The 12,189-nt window shown below is 42.4% G+C and overlaps 1 protein-coding gene across 3 annotated transcripts in view; it reads right to left on the bottom strand.

Annotated features, from left to right (window-relative positions):
* Nucleotides 1–8,501: 8,501 nt before the first annotated feature.
* The window catches only part of LOC138746992 (platelet-derived growth factor subunit A-like), a 60,967-nt gene continuing 57,279 nt past the window's right edge, over nt 8,502–12,189 (bottom strand). For 2 of the 3 annotated variants that reach the window (XM_069905799.1, XM_069905801.1), the window contains one exon: nt 8,502–9,983. The gene's annotated coding sequence lies outside the window, so the exon portion shown is untranslated. The remainder of the gene's footprint in view (nt 9,984–12,189) is intronic. The other variant, XM_069905800.1, reaches the window with a different exon arrangement.

Raw genomic sequence — 12,189 nt, forward strand, 5'->3', positions numbered from 1 at the left:
CAACCGTGTCTGCCTGTCCTGCATCGGACTTGTCAGCCACAAACGAGCCTGCAACTGACGTGGACATTTACCCCCTCCATAAATCTTCGTCCGCGAAGCCAAGCCAAAGAATAGACAAGAATTAATAAGGGAGGGAAATGGAATAGAGGAAATAAGGAGGGAATTAAAAGAATGACCTTTGTTACATATGAAAATTGAAATCTTTTCTGGGGGGGCTGGGTGGGGAGGAGTTACAGTCACTGCAAAATCAGCTGACGTTTGCGAGTGAATTCGCAAATCCAAATGGAGAGGGTAGATGTGGTTGTCCGACAAGGGATAAAGGACAACTCAGGAGGGGGAGGGGAGAATGGGGTTAAAGAAGTTTTAAATAGGAGAATAGGGAAAATGTTTGATGTTTTAGAAATGTTGTCTTATAAAGTGTTCAAAACAAGAAAGCAGAAATGGATAAGGAAAGGTAATGATGGAGAAACGGAAAGGGAAGATAAACAAAGTATAAAATGGCTACGCTGAACTATATGACTTTAAATATTAACGGAATACATAACCAAATTAAAACGAAGAAACTGCTAAATTTACCGAAAAAAAGAAAAAATTGATATAGCATTTGTGCAAGAAACACATTTAACTGAATTGGAGCACAAGAAATTAAAGAGAGATTGGGTAGGACATGTAACAGCAGCGTCGTATAATTCAAAAGCAAGAGAGGTAGCTATATTAATTAGTAAAAATGTGCCAATTAAAATAGAAGAGGAAATAATAGATCCAGCAGGGAGATACGTAATGATAAAATGTCAGATATATTCGGAGTTTTGGAATCTACTCAATGTATATTCACCTAACGAAGAAGATCAAAAGTTTATGCAAGATATTTTTTTGAAGATAGCAGATACGCAAGGGAACATATTAATAGGAGGGGATTTCAACCTGAATTTGGATTTAAATATGGACAAAACTGGGAAAAAAATTAACAGAAAGAACAAAGTAACCAAATTTATAATTAAATCGATGGAAGAAATGCAACTTTTGGATATATGGAGGAAACAACACCCAAAGGAAAAGGAATATTCATATTACTCGGCTAGACATAAAACATACTCAAGAATAGACCTATTTTTGTTATCAGCTCGTATGCAAGATAGAGTAAGAAAAACAGAATATAAAGCTAGAATATTATCGGACCATTCACCCTTAATATTGACAATAAAGTTAGAGGACATCCCTCCAAGAATGTATAGATGGAAATTAAACTCCATGTTACTCAAAAGGCAGGATTTTAGAGAATTCATTGAAAGACAAATTAAAATGTATTTTGAAATAAACACGGAATCAGTGAAAGATAAGTTTATACTATGGGACGCAATGAAAGCGTTCATCAGAGGGCAAATAATAAGTTATGTAACCAAGATGAAGAAGGACTATAATCAGGAAACAGAGCAGTTGGAAAGGGAAATAGTAAATATAGAAAAAGAATTAGCAATGAAGGAAGATACAACTAAAAGAGAATTTGCAGATAAAAAAATAAAATATGGAACACTACAAACATATAAGGTGGAGAAGAATATAATGAAGACAAAACAGAAATATTATGAACTAGGGGAAAAAACGCACAAAATTCTAGCATGGCAGCTTAAGACAGAACAAGCTAAGAAAATGGTATTGGCATCAAGGAAAAAAGACAAACAAATCACATATAATCCAAAGGAGATCAAGGAAAACTTTAGAGAATTCTATGAACAATTATACCAAACTGAAAACGAAGGGAAAGAAGGGAAAATAGATGAATTTCTAACTAAAATTGAACTACCAAAACTACAAATAGAGGAACAAAACAAATTAACAGAACCATTTGGAATAGTAAAAATACAAGAGATAATAAAAAAATTACCAAATAATAAAACACCAGGAGAGGATGGATTCCCAATAGAATTCTATAAAACATTTAAAGATTTATTAATTCCTCCCCTCCTGGAAGTAATCAACAGGGAGATTACTTCAGCCACAAAGCCCCTCACTGGTCCTCCACCATGATCACCAACCCATGGGGTCGTCTTCCCTCCTTCCCCTTCTCACCCTGGGGTGTTCTCTCCTTTACTGGTGCCCCGCGCCAGTTCTCTGCTTCCCCAGAGTCTGCAACCCCTTGAGGCTGTTGCCGAATACAGGCACTGCCATTTAGTAGGATTTTAAAATAAACCACCGTCAGTCAGCTCCTTTTAATCGGCCATTTAAAGCCTGTTCAGAGCCGTTGATAGTTGGACTGGGCAGTAGGACCCTGCGGAGGTGCGCTGTGTCTCCACTCCCCGTGGGTCCACACCGTGACAGCAGCTCCAGCGGGGCTGCCATTTTTAAAAAATCTGCTCCTGTTCCCACTTTCAATCTTTCCATCCCCCTCCGCAGTGCTCTCCACCTCTCCCACCTTCTTCTATCTCTTGTCTCGGCCCCTCCCCAGTCATTCCTTTCTACCAACCCCACATCCCACCTTTCTGCACTCAACACCTTCCCTCCCTATATTTATCTCCGCAAACCCGACTGTCCTTCTCACTGCACACATGCTGCCTGGCCCTCCCAACTTTTCTATTTTCACTCAAGATTCCAGCATCTGCAGTTTTTAAAAGAAATTTGCCCTTTCCTCAGTTCTCTGGAGAAAGAGGTTTTCACATGATTTCCGTCGTTTTGAGCTCAGTGGTTAGCTTGCTTTTCAAGTTCCAGATTTTTCAGGGAATTCAATTGAAAAGTCACAGCTGCCATGGTGGGACTTGAACTCATTTTCCCGAATTGTTAGTGTAGGCCTCTGGATTACGAGCCCAGTAACTTAACTGCTGCATCACAACTGAGCCCTGAGGAATTCAGTCTGTCTCACTGCAGATATGCCATGCGTTAGAAGTGGGAGGATTATGTAACTGACCGCAAGAGAGCCAAGAATTTTGTTTAGAATAAACTGTAGCAGCTGTTAGCACTTCAGAGCCACATAGTTATCTGGCTAGGCATGTCTCTGCATGTTAGACTCTGTCACTGTGAACCTGTAGCAGTCAGGAAGCCTGGCTTCATCCTAAAAGTGCTTTGCATATGTTCAACTGTGATGGGGAGGTGATCTCCAACCAATATCTGTTTGAATGCTCCCAGCCAATTGCAAAATAGACAATGGGATTGTCTGTTACCCGACCTGGTCAAATTAATGATGTTTTTAACTAATAACATTGGACAACAAACCTTTTCAAAACGTTTTGCTTCCTGAAAATAAATTGGGGATTACGATAGACAATTTCAAGCTGAACACAAAGATAATTAAAGATTTGCTGCATCACATAGGAAGTTGGAGAAACATTAAATTAACTGTTATTGAATTTAGCATGTTTAATTGCATTATGATGCTGACCTAAAAATGTTTTGCCACTGATTTTCATTTGTACTCAGCATCTGATGCCTCTCATATCAGTGTACAACAATAGTTGGCCAGGATTGGTGGATTCCAGTTGCCCTGATACCACTTCCACGGTTGCAATGTCCTGGTGAAACCTTTCACCGTGTTCGTCACTGACTGCACCAAGATCATCAATATGTAGGCAGGTGCCTGGATTAAATGGTGGGGGTCGGGGCAGGAGGTGGAGCACAGTCCCACAGTCATGAGGTCATATGGGAGGAAAAGCACAAGAGTGAGTGTGAAAGAGATTTAAAACTAAAATAATCCTGGAATTTCAGCTACTCTGCAGTGACCAGTAATGAGATGATTATTTTGATGTCAGTAAATGATTCAACTTAAAACATGTGATGACTTACTAATGGGATTTTCCTCTCCCACACATGATCCAGGAACAGACGAAATTCATAAAATTCATAGTACAGCCATGTCTCAAATTACGCTCGAGTAATGTCCGATCGCAGATACTTCTAAGGTCACCATAAGGGCTTAATAAAAATGTTAAAATTTATGCACGTTGGTGGGCATTAGCGGATGTTAAGACATCCATCATGCATTTGACACTTGGGCTCAAAAGCCAAAACAAAACGATTGCATAGTGTAGACCAGTGGTTCTAAACCTTTTTCCTTCCACTCACATACTACTTTAAGTAATCCCTATGCCATCGGTGCTCTGTAATTAGTAAGGGATTGCTTAAGGTGCGATGTGGGTGGAAAGAAAAAGTTTGAAAACCACTGTTTTAATCGTCCCTCATTGACTCGTTATGTGCACAGTTTCAGAACTCCAAAGGAAATAGGCCAATGACAATTTTTCTCAAGCAAAATATTTCAGCAACAATTGGGTCTAGAGCAGTGATTCTCAACCTTCCCTTCCCACCCACATACCACCTTAAGCACTGAAAGCATAGGGGTTCCTTAAAGTGGTATGTGAGTGGAAAGAAAAAGGTTGAGAACCACTCATTTTAACCTCTCTGGGATGAAAGAGAAAGGAAAGAGTTGTAGATGCCACATGACTCATGCCACAAGGTTCAGGAACAGTGCCTATCCCTCCAGCATCAGACTCCTCAACAACAAACTCAATCAGGGACTTGTTTATGGACTTTTACTTTTGCAATTCTCTCTGTATTGCACAGTTAGTTTGTTTACATTTGTTATCTGTCTACAGTTCTTTATTTGTTTACATGTATGCATTGTCTACAGTTTTATTTGCAGTACCAATAAGTGGTAATTCTGCCTGGCCCACAGGAAAAAGGAATCTCAGAGTTGTCTGTGATGTCATGTATGTTCTCGGACAATAAATCTGAACTCTGAACCTGATCTGAAGCTGCCACAATCAAGGTCAAGGCTACACCATGCTGAGCACTCACCTTACAATTGGCCTTTCCAAAAAAAAAACCCACTCACGTCTCCACTATCTCTGTTAGCCACCTGCCCTATTTTGGGCAGACCTGGGTCACCCCACTGACCAGCAAGGGGGAGGGGGTATAACACGTGGAGAAGCTGGGCCTCTTTTCCCTGAGGAATGAACCTGAGCTGACGCTGGAAAATCGACACCAAGGCGTGTGCCAGTAACGGGTGCAGGACTTTTGTGGTGCACACTGATGAACCATCATCTTACAGCATTTGGTTTTTCCAATCAATTGGTGCCGTAGAGGGGTGGTGGGTACCGTTGTTGGGTCTTTTCTCAACTCTATATTCTTAGCGTGGTTTGTAGTTATTACCAGTTTCATTGTACTCTATGAAGTTGCACTGCATGTACCTTGCATACGTGTGTGAGTGTGTGTGATTCCCTGTGACGATTTCCCTCACGGGCAAATAAAGACTTTTGCTATGACTAAGCTGTGTCCAGACTCGTTCCTTCTTGGATCTGTTGAATTTGTTCCTTACATAACAGACATATACCTTGTTGAAGGGCTCAGTTATGTATCTATTGATGCTGTGAGACCTGCTGAGTCCCTCCATTCCCTTCCCTCTCCTTTCACCGAGCCATCCCTGTTCACTGCTGACCTCTCCCTCCCCTATCCACCTATTGCCTCCTATCTTTGGGACCATGCTTCACCCCCCGTCCCTACCCCCATCCCCTACCATTTTGTCCAAGCAGCTGCATACATACCTTGATGAAGGGCTCAAGCCCGAAATGTTGGTTATGTATCTTTGCTTTATAAAGCACATAGTTTGGCCAGCCAAGTTTTTCCAGCGACATGATTTTACTTCAATCAGTGTCTGCAGACTTTCATGTTTTTCTTCCTCCGTGTCTTTAGTGAATTTACTTGACGAGATGACAGCACTGAACTATCACTTACAACAAGGCAAAGGAGAACTGGAAAGAAAATAAATTTAGAGAGCTTTTGAGCATTTTTGAAAGAAGAATTGATTGGGTGAAATCCTGTGAAAAACAGAGGATTGGTCTCTGTTATCTATCTTGTGGTGATAAATCATTTTCCGCCGCTTTAGCATAACTAAAAGCAGATTTAAGCCAAAGAAACAGTTAACAGAAATAGTGTAAGGATTAACTCTAAAGTGTATAAATATCACGTTTCACTTAAGTTGCTGTTGCTTTGCGGTTGTGAGAAACAGGAGCAAAGTTGGTTCCCTGGCCCGATAGTAGGTTCTGTGAGCTTTGCGCGTTGTGGGGAAGCCGTGATAAGACTGAACTCTGAAATGCTTCAGTCATTCTTGGGTAGCAGAGGGGAGGGAAAGGACTCGGCATGTCATCGAAGACTCTCGAAAACTCCTTCAGGTGTACAGTGCAGAGCATCCTGGCTGGTTGCATCACTATCTGGTTTGGCAGCTCCAAACCTTGGGACAAGAATAAACTCCAGAGAGTTGTTAACTCAGACTGCGACATCAAAGGCACCAGACTTCACTCCATCAAGGACATCTACAAGAAAGAAGCCTCTATCCTCAAGGATCCTCTGCTACCATCAGGAAAAAGGAGCCTAAAGAAGAGCCCTCAGCGGCACAAGGACAGCTTCTTCCCTGCTGCCTTCAGATTCCTGAATGAACAACGAATCAAAGACATTGTCTTATCCTGACATTTTTTTTGTTTTTAATCATACCTTATTTGACTCGTTATGTGCATGGTTTCAGAACTCCAAAGGAAATGGGCCAATGACCATTTTTCTCAAGCAAAATATTTCAGTAGCATTTGGGTCTAGAGCAGTGGTTCTCAACCTTCCCTTCCACTCACATCCCACCTTAAGTAATCCCTTACTAATCACAGAGCACCGATGGGATAGGGATTACTTAAGGCGGGATGTAAGTGGAAAGAAAAAGTTTTGAAAAACAACTGTTTTAATCGTCCCTCATTGACTCGTTATGTGCAGGGTTTCCGAACTCCAAAGGAAATGGGCCAATGACCATTTTTCTCAAGCAAAATATTTCAGTAACATTGGGTCTAGAACAGTGATTCTCAGCCTTCCCTTCCCACTCATATCCCATCTTAAGCATTCCTTTACTAATCACAGAGCACTGATGGCAGAGGGATTATAAGGTGGGATGTGAGTGGAAAGGGAAAAGTTGAGAACCACTGGTCTAAATGTTTGCACTTTGATGCTGCTTCAAAACAACAAATTTCATGGCAATAAATTCTGATTTAAAATTGTAGGGAGCTGAGAGAGCAGTTTCTTCATTCCACTTTAATAACCCATAGCCCAATAGAATGCTAGATTCACACAATAGTTGCTTCGGAATCATTCTGGATCAGGCTGCGAATTGGAACCAACACCTCACTTTTCAGCTTCTACCTTCCCACCAGTGTCCACCACTTACCTGTTAGCCTGTGTTCCTCTCCCTTCCTTTCCTCTTCCTCCCATCTTTTTTTAAATTCAGGCACCTGCCTCATTTTGCTCATGGCTGGCGAAAGGCTAAGGTCCGAACCGTTGGTTCCCCCTTTACTTCCTGCTGCGTGACCTGCTGAGTTTCTCCAGCACTTCGACGTATTGCACTTGACTCCAGCGTCTGCAGACTTTCCCATTTCACAGCATAATTTGGCCACAATCTCTTCTTGCTGCTAACTTCGGGCAGAAGGTACAGAAGCCTGAAGTCCAGAACCTTGAAGTTCAAGAATGGGTTTTTATCCAACAGCTATCAGCCTTCCCATACTACCTCACTACATGACCACCAAAATTTCTGTCTGTACACTGAAACATTACATCTTTTCTTGCACTAACTGCAATTGTGAATCTTTATTTATCTACCCATTCATATTTATTATCTGACTTGGCTCATTGTGGTAACATTTTTATCTAGTGCAGATGGTATAACTTGTGCACCTGTTTGGCTGTGGGAATTTCAGTGAATCTGTACATTGTACTTGTGTCTATGACAATAAACTCTCACCGTCATCAATAAGTGGACTTTAGTCAAGGTCACACACTCTCCAACTTTCATGGTGCAAAATCTGGTTGAACATCAAGGAGGACCCCTATCCCCTGCACGCAGCATCTTCCAGCTGCTCCTGTCATGGAAGAGATACAGGAGTACCAGAGCAAGAACCACCAGGCTGAGGAACAGTTTCTTCCCACGGGCCGTGAGACTGCTGAACGACTGATGAACTGCTCACACTAACCCTCCATGACTCAACTATTTATTGAACAATATCAATTTATTTTAATATTGGTGTTGAAAATCAGGACGGCAGAGTTGGCATAGCGGTTAGTACAGTGCCTTTATACATCACTAATCAGGACTAGGGGTTCGAATCCTGCGCTGTATGTAAGGAGTTTGTACATTCTCCCTGCGTCTGTGTGGGTTTTCCCCAGGAGCTCCAGTTTCCTCCCACCCTCCAAAACGTACGGGTGTATTGGTAAATTGGATGGCAATAATTTGTGGGCCAAAATGGTCTGTAACCATGTGGTATATCTAAATATTTTAAAATATAAAATTGATATGTGTGTGTGTGTGTGTGTGTGTGTGTGAGTGAGAGAGAGTGTGTGTGTGTGTACAATATATACGAGTTCATATCTATTGTTTGTCGGTATGTGTATAATGTATGTATGTGTGGTATGTATGTGTGTTTGCGGTGTGTTTCACCGAGGAGCAGAGAACGCTGTTTTATTGTAAATAAACTAGAACTTGAACAAAGAGAGGTCCATGAATCTTTGTTTATTTTGCTGATGTGCAGGTGTTGAGCAGCACATCACAAAGGGTGTTCCTGTCCAAGGAACGAATGTGACATCTGGAACTCACCCAACTGCGCATGCAGCAAGGCGCAGCCCATCAGTCCTGCAGCAGTGCAAGCTCCTGTCCCTGAACTGCATACCATAAGAAAACAGGAGATATCCTTAGTCTCGATATCATCAGTCTTCTTCTTTGGCTTGGCTTCGCGGACGAAGATTTATGGAGGGGGTAAAAGTCCACGTCAGCTGCAGGCTCGTTTGTGGCTGACAAGTCCGATGCGGGACAGGCAGACACGGTTGCAGCGGTTGCAGGGGAAAATTGGTTGGTTGGGGTTGGGTGTTGGGTTTTTCCTCCTTTGCCTATCAGTCTCCCTATACCATTAACAAGCATCTCCTCTGGCATTGCAGAGAAGGCAATGGTAACATTTCAAATTGGCATTTGACCTTTCAACTGGCTAAAAGCAAACATAGTTCAATCCTCTGGAGGAAATGATAACTACAAGGTAATGAGTGCAATGTCTGAGAAACCAACAATCAAAGCAAATTCTAATTCAAAGTGAAATGCTTGCACTTACTCTTCAGTGTAAGTCCCTTTGAAGACATGCTGATGGATCCTTTTCTTGACACAACATAAATCCAAGTTCTATCTTCACTTTTAGAAGTTCTCCAAAATCTTAAAGGCTGGATTTGAATTTTCCAAATCCAGTTGAAGGACAGGAGCACACATTCTCTAGGTTACTTATGCCAGAGAATATAAAATTGTTAGTAATCGTGGCCTTTTTCCCCAAAGCCAACTCATTTCAATTTCCCATCCCATTCCCCTTGCCGACATGTCTGTCCATGGTCTCGAGCTCTGCCAGACTGAGACTACTCTCAAATTGGAGGAACACCACTTCACCTTCAGTCTGGGCCCCCTCCCACTGGATGGCATTAACATTGATCTCCAGTTTCTGTTACCACCCCCCACCAGCTTTTCCTTGTTTCCCTTCCAAAAGCTGTTTGCTTGTCTGTCTCTCCCCTTTTCCCTCTATTCAGAGGCAAAACTAACCTCCTCCCCCAATTAATTTTCACCATCCTGTCCTCTTATTGTCCATTTGACACCCTTTTGCCTGTTGGTCTGTTCTCCTCCCCCCTGCCCATTCTCCCCTGCCCTTTAATTCAGGTGTCTGCCAGCTTTTTACTCAATCCTTGTGGAAGATTTTTCAGAGGCCCAAGACCATCGGTTATACATCTTCGAATGCTGCGATACAGCTGAGATCCTCAGCATTTCTGTGTTTTTATTATAATCACAGCATCCACAGACTTTTGCGTTTTACTCTAAGACTAGAAGAGCCATTCCCAACCTTATTTTCATCTATTCCCACCTCCTACCCCCATCCCAAGTTTATGGGTCCCCTTCCTCGTGCAGCATCCAAAGGTCTGTTTCATCCGTACTTCTCTTCCAACGACTACATAAAAAACAAAAGAATGTTTACGTCCTGTGAGGTGAAAAGAAAACAAGGTTTTTACTGAAATTTGCTGTAGCTCATGTAGGGCCCCCACTGAGAAATGGCTGCACTAGAGGACATAGCTTAAAGGTGAGAGGGGAAGGATTTGAAAGGGAGTCAAGGGGCACCTTGTTCACACAGAGGGTGGTGGGCATATGGAATGAGATGCCAGAGGAAGTGGTAGAGGTCGGAACAACTCTAACATTAAAAAAAAATTTAGACGGGCATGTGGAGAGGTTGAGAGGAATATGGGACAAATGTTGGCAAAAGGAATTAGCTTGGTTAGCATGAACAAGGTGGGCAAAAGGGCAGTGTTGCAGAACTCAGTGGCTCTGTCACATTTGGAGGAGACAGCTGGATAAGAAAGTGGGGAACGGTAGGTGTGAAGGCACAGCAGGTGATGGGCACAGGTGGGAGAAGGCGTCATCACCTTCCCCCTCCTCACCATCTGATTTGGGGATCTGCCTGATTTTCAATACCCCTGAAGAAGGGGTCAGGCTGAAATGTCGACCGTCTTTATTATCTACAGATGCTGCACGATCTCCTGTGTTTAATGGGCCAAATAGCCTTCTTTCTATGTTGTAAGGAAATACAAGAAATGTTAAATGCTTGAATATTTGATTCAGTTCAGAGATTTATTTTAATAATTTTTTAATTAATATTTGACAAACTTCTGGATTTTTGGTTATTAAAGAACTGCAGTTAAGATGTGCATTAACCTTTGGTCACTATAAGGATCAATTGAATTGAAATTGGTGATAATGAAGGGAACTTTTCATATTAATTTTAACTTTTAAAAATCTTAATGGCGCTGTGGAGATGGTGGAGCTTTTAGGTTTTGAGGAATAATTATCCCCAACATCCTGCCCTGGTTTTACACCAGTGTTATGGCCAAGAAAGTGCACCTGCACCTCCATTTCTTCAGAAGCCTCTGGAAATTCGACACATCCACAATGTCCCTTATATAAAAGCACTCTGCCCAGATGCATCACTGCAAAGGACAGGAACTTGCTCTGCACACAACACAAGAAACCACAGAGATGTGTGAATGCAGCTCAGGCCAGAACACACACATCCCATCGTGTCGGTCTCCACCAACCTCCCCTCCCCCCCCCCCCCCCCCCCCACCCCAGCCACCAACCCACTGCCTCGGAAAGCAGCCAACATATTAAAGGACACATCCCAACCCAGTCGCACTCCCTTCTCACCCCTCCTGTCTGACAGAGCCATAGAACATTACAGCCTCACCAATGTCTAATACAACTTTATCATAACAGACCAACTCCTGCACTCAATACTTTGATTTATGAAGGCCAAGATGCCAAAAGTTCCCTTTACAACCCTATCCACCTGTGATGCCACTTTCAGGGAATTATGTATCTGTATTCCCAGATCCCTCTGTTTTACTACACACTTCAGTGCCCTACCATTCACCACGCATGTCCTTTCTTGGTTTGTCCTTCCAAAATGCAGCACCTCACACTTGTCTGCCATTAAATTCTATCAGCCATTTTTCACCCCATTTTTGTAGTTGGTCCAGATCTCTCTGCAAGCTTTGAAAACCTTCTTCGCCATCCACAATGCCTCTAATCTTAGAGTCATCTGCAAACTTACTGATCCAGATCATTGATATAGATGACAAACCACAATGGTCCCAGCACTGATCCCTGAGGCACACCACTAGTCACAGGTCTCCCGTCTGAGAAGCATCTTCCACCGCTACTCTCTGGCTTCTCCCATCCAGCCATTGTCAAATCCAGTTCACCACTTCACCATGAATACCTAGTGTCTGAACCTTCCAGACTAACCTCCCATGTAGGACCTTGCCAAGGGCCTTGTTGTCTATGTAGACAACATCGACAACATTTCCTTCATCAACCTTCCTGGGAACCTCCTCAAAAAACTCTAATATTGGTTAAATACAGCCTACCTCACATAAATCCATATTGACTAACCTTAATCACTCCATGGCTATCCAAATAATTGTATATCTGATCTCTTAGAACACCCTCCAATACCTTATCTATTATTGACATCAGGCTCACTGGTCTATAATTTCCAGGGTTACTCTTGGAGCCTTTTTTAAATAATGGAGCAACATGAGCTACCCTCCAATCCTTTGGCACCACACCCGTGGCTAAGAACATTTTAAATATTTCTGCCAGAG

Source organism: Narcine bancroftii, chromosome 12 (assembly GCF_036971445.1).
Source record: "Narcine bancroftii isolate sNarBan1 chromosome 12, sNarBan1.hap1, whole genome shotgun sequence".
Taxonomy (NCBI): domain Eukaryota; kingdom Metazoa; phylum Chordata; class Chondrichthyes; order Torpediniformes; family Narcinidae; genus Narcine; species Narcine bancroftii.